This window comes from Mercenaria mercenaria, chromosome 8 (genome assembly GCF_021730395.1).
Source record: "Mercenaria mercenaria strain notata chromosome 8, MADL_Memer_1, whole genome shotgun sequence".
In the NCBI taxonomy this organism is placed as follows: Eukaryota; Metazoa; Mollusca; class Bivalvia; order Venerida; family Veneridae; genus Mercenaria; species Mercenaria mercenaria.
This window is the reverse complement of record NC_069368.1, coordinates 63,587,070-63,592,598: the sequence shown is the minus strand read 5'-3', so window position 1 is coordinate 63,592,598 and position 5,529 is coordinate 63,587,070. Positions and strand designations below refer to the sequence as shown.

The 5,529-nt window shown below is 30.7% G+C and overlaps 1 long non-coding RNA gene across 1 annotated transcript; it reads left to right on the top strand.

The window, feature by feature from the left end:
* Nucleotides 1-624: 624 nt before the first annotated feature.
* On the top strand, nucleotides 625-5,212 carry LOC128559069 (uncharacterized). Its single transcript, XR_008372098.1, has 2 exons — nucleotides 625-1,256; nucleotides 3,547-5,212. It is a non-coding gene; the product is annotated as an uncharacterized LOC128559069 (long non-coding RNA).
* Nucleotides 5,213-5,529: the final 317 nt, after the last annotated feature.

Here is a 5,529-nt window from a genome sequence, read left to right as displayed (position 1 = left end):
GTAACTGTTTTTGCTGTGGGTCTCATAAGTCATGTTATTTCTGGCTGGTGACTACTCTCTTTCCATTATTGTTGATTCAGAATGTTTTGTAACAGGGCGATTGTATATGGATAGTGGGAATTTATGCCATATAATGAAAATCTTTTTATTTTTGAAATTTTTTAGCCTTGCATTGCTGTGTGTAAAACAATTTATGATCCTTTCAAAAATAGATCCATAGTATAATAACTTTTAAAGTATTTTGTGGTAAGTTAATGAAACCTTTCAAAATCAAATTTATTAATTTAGTAGTCAGTTTTTGATTTTTAGTTATGTTTACGGTACATGTAATGTATCTTCTTTCAGATAATATTCCTTGTTCCTTTGATGGTTCATTCCACTACAGCTGGTTCATATACCCTACAACAGCCAGGAAAGTGGTCTGTTTACTTTAAGATCTCAAGAAAATATAACATATTTTGGATGTTCTATGAGGAATCAGGTAAGTAACATGCAGCTAAAGGCTCTTATTATAATTTTAATGCAATATATTATTTATTTATACCTCTGTCTAGGTTTTGTTGGAGCCAATACAAAATAAGTCTACTTCTACACTAATGATTTGTACAATGTATGTACATGTATTATGACTATTGAATGGCTTAGGCTGACAAAACTGGCATTATTGAAATTTAATTTCAACAATCTGGTTTTGAGGAGGATCAGTTGGTGTAAAGTCTTCATTACATTGGCTATTAGCCTGGGAAAAGTTTGTGGCACTCAATAAGTACATGGATAGTTTGAATGCTTAACACTACATGTACATGTGTATAAGTTGATATCTCATTATGTTGTAGAATAGTTCTAAATAATAGGAATTTTAATTAATTATTTGAAGTAAATCAATTAATTGTAATTTAGTTTAATTGTAATATGATTATTTTCAAATTTAATTAACCCATTCTTGACATAGACATTGTTATGTGATTGAATTTTTTTACCAGTTTTATTGCACCAAGAATATGGATTAGAATGAAGACTGTAAAGGTTCCTGAGATACGTGAAGATAACAGATACTTTTATCAAAGACTTTTAAATCTTTTCTCAGGAAGGCAAGTGTTTCCTCTTGTTAATGAAAGCAACTCAGTTGGTTAGGGGGCAGACAACTTGTGAGCATGGTACATCACTACCTGTATTGGTATTCCATTTTGACAATGCTGCTAGCTAGAATAGAACTAACATCTTGCTGTGGTATGGTCTGTGGAGAGTTTTACTAGGTAACAATCATTTTTGATAGCTGTTAAACAGTGTATACTTTTAACCCTTAGGCTGCATGAGGCAGCTATGTCTGCCTTTGCAGCCAGTGCAGATCAAGATCAACCTGCACATCTGTGCAGTCTGATCATGATCTGCAGTGTTTGATACTTAGTCAGCACATTTTCTATTAGAACCCTCTATAAGCTATAAATGGTACTGTCTCTATTTAAAGATGGAGTAGTCCATTTTACAAATTTAGCAGGTTAAGGGTTAACACAAAAATTGCAAAAAATGTGTTTTAGAACATCCTATTTGCAGTAACCAAAATCTACAAACAAAGTACATTTTATATACTGACAGCAGGCTGTTGTCAGTCTGTTTGTCAATATTTTAGAGCATTGTGTGACAGGAAAGGCCGTACCGGCGACAGTAACCATCAGAACAAATCAACACCCTTTACAATATTTACAAATTTATTTACAAAAGATGATTATTAACAATGAATAGATATGAAAAGAAAAAAAACTGATTATAAGAAAGAAAAATAAAAGAAAGTTCAGTATCTCTAGATACAAAAGTTCTTATAGTTCCATTCTAATCTGACGTGGTACAGTTCTTTAATTTAATTGCGAACTTTAAGTAGCACAAACAAAATGTATCTCTAAATTCAGTCCCTTTAAACCGTGAATACGTTGATTCCGTGTTGGCTCCCTATGGTGGTAGGTGATTGCATCCCTGAGCTGACTTCAGAGGATAACAAAAATCATCGTCTTTGCGGTTTACGGCACAACCATGGGACGAAAGCTCTGCGCTGGGAATATCACATCCAGGCGAGTGAAGACAAGTGAACCTCGGGCATTGTACTTCCGGGTTATGACATCACCAGGTAAAATCGTCTGGCGGAAGAAGCTAAAATATATAACATATGGTAAGCACCATAGCAAAACAAATAAGTCAGGGCATAAAACTGCTCCTTTGGGTACACCATACCTCCGTAGGCTCCCATAAATAATACGTGCTACTTATACAAAATATATGTGCTACTAAGTTCATACGTCACGTTATTAAAATACGTCGCTAATTACTTCCATTATTACCAAAATTAATTACTTAAAAGTCTGACATTGAAGTATGAAAAAGACATGAAAAGTTTATGATGAAACATTATAGATACGGAAATGATAAACTGCAGCTATTATTTACAACTACAAGTTAACAAAATTCAATGTAAATCAAACGTTATATGATAGTTGGCATCCATATAATATCTAATGCCATACACTACAACGGACATTAATTAGATGTGCTATAGACTGGCACACAATTACCAATTACAATAATATATTACATACATGGTACTAGACTTGCCATATAGATTTATACATAACAATACAATGCAGTAATGGCGTTCCATAATTAACAAAATGTTTGACATAAATTTTTGAAACAGTGCTTTACAATTATCACGATACAAATTTCAGTATAAATCTAATATCTTATATAAACAAAACATTTTAGATTCCTCTTTCGAGATAATTTACAAAAGTCTGAAAAATTTAATAAATTATCCTGACATACCGAAACTAGCCAAAATCATGTGCCGAAAAGTAAATGTTACAGAATTCTGTAGAATGAACAAAAATTTACCAAATAAAAATCGTAATGCAAAAATCATACAAAAATCTAACAAATAAATTTCTTACCTCGATCGAGCATAAATTTCTAGCAAGAAAATTTAATCAGACATAGATTCGTCTATAAAGTCGGAAGGTGGTGTGCGCAAGGCATATCTAGTCCAGTCTATTTAAAGGGTAATGTCCCGCCAAATACTAAATTTCATGGGATTCACGGCTAAGCCGTGAGCTATGACTATTGTCATTTTCACGGGATTCACGATATAGCCGGGGAATCTAACTACTTTGGCGCGAATTTAAATTGACAATTTGAGGCCCATTATAGTGGTTTTGGGGATAAAAACATAAATTACTGAAGTTTATAAAATATCAACTTTCTTATTACTGAACAGAATTTAATGAGATTTACATGGAAATTTAAGTTATGAAATACAGAAAAATATGAGAGGTATTTTATGCGTGTAATCTGACATTTACCTCAATAACTCAAAAATTTACAAAAAGATGATGCAATACCTGCATTTACACTACAGATAAAATAAGGCCCGTATGTCAATTTGTGACACATTGGTTGTAAGGATCATCTATTATCAAATAGTGATAACCCTGCTTTTATTAAATAAAGCGACTCCCAGGTTAATTATTTAAAATAAAATGTTTTACTTATTTGTTACAGGATATCACAGATCGATTGAATATTCAACAGTGATCACAGACCATGCAAATTTTGAATCTGACTTGCACTTTTGAATTTAGAAGAATCTTTGGAGGAGGGTGAATGCTGAGACCTTTAAGTTTAATAATACATGATATTGCCGACACAGTGTGTCAGTTGTCAAAGAAATGTCATAACAACACAGTTGGTCAACAATGATTTAAATCCTGTCACATTCTACTAGTGGAGAAATATCTTATCATGTAATATTTTAAACTTTTGAAGAAGATAACCAAGTATTACCACTTTATCATGTCTGCAGAAACACCTGCATTGTTAGTCTTAAAAGTGACAGTCCAGTTAACTTACTAAAATCTACTCCCCCTTGCCAAACGAATATTACTGACATGGAATGACACAAGCCTGACAATGGTACCTGTATGAACTCATTAGAGAATAGTATTTGTCTGAAAAGTCAAAGGATTCTGTTTGTCCCAAACCACTTTAACTGAAATTGGATTGACGAGGATTTTTCTGAGAACTGAAAAAAGGAAGTGAATATAAAAGATAGAAATTGTTGTTGAATTCAAACGTTTTAATATACAACACTTTAGCCTGTTTTGCTGTTCATATAGATGTGTTTAGCTGTTAAGGTTAAATATCAAGTAAAGGTTGTAGTTTCAGTTACCTACATTAAAGTATTGGCTGGAAATAAATATTTACTTTTCACCAGAGCTTGTAGCAGTGTAACCTTCATCAAAAGTTAAGCTGTTGTGTTAATTATTAAAGTATTTTTAGAAAAAGGAATTTAGTATGTATGTTGCCATGGTAACATAATTCAAATTATATTTCATTGAAATTATGGATTTGTATTTCAATAAGGGATCTACAGTATATAATGTAATGGTAAAAAAAATGTTCACTTTCTTCAGTATTGTCAGTTATAACTAGCCAGTGAAAAAACAGATTATGAGGAAAGGGATGACTGAAATGTTTATTCTTACGATAACTACTTTTGTTACAGAACATGACTGTTTTAAAGTTTTTATGTGAAATTTTCAGATTTCTTTCCTGAATACTTGTACTTTCAAATATTTAACTTATTAGAAATACTTTTTAAAATAAGCTCTTGTTTTTAAGTATTATTGTAGGAAAAGGGAATTTAAAACATATATCGCCATGGTATCACAATTTTCTTAGAAAATGTGGAAATTTTTTAATTAGCTGTACTTTCTAGTATTCTAGATAAGCATAAACAATAAAAAATCAATAATAATATATGTTTCATTTATTTCAAAAAAGTAATTTATAACCAGCAGGTAAAAGGCAAGTTATGAAGAAACAATGACAGAAATGTCTTATTCTTATAGTTATTATTCATGTTACAAACACTGTCATAAAACTAAACATTTTAATTTTTTTTAACATGGAATTTTGAGATAATATTTTTGAATACATACCACTTTATAATATTCAAGTTATCTGAAACACTTTTCCAAATTTAGCTCGTTTTTAAAGTATTATTGTAGAAAACAGAATCAAATGCATATGTTGCCATGGTAACATAATTTAATAATGTTTTTATAGAAAATGTGAAGGACTTTAGCCAGCTAGATGTTTGCACTTTAAGTGAATATCTAAATATTCTTTGTAAAAGAAGATTCATTTATTTAAAAATAGCCAGTGATTACCGATAAGTGAAAACACAAACTGAAGAAACAACGACTGAAATAGTTTATTATTGTGGTTATTTCCCGTGTTACGAAATCTGTCATAAAACCAAACATTTTATATCTTTTCACATAAAATTTTTAAATTTTACTTTTGAATACATAAACCTCTAAATATTCAACTTATAAGAAACATTATTTTAAATTAAGTTTTTATTTTTAAGTACTATTGTAGTAAAAGCAATTTATTGCATATGTTGCCATGGTAACGCCATTTGAATAATGTTTTCATAGAAAATATGAAAGATTTAAATTAGCTATATTTTTCTGTTTT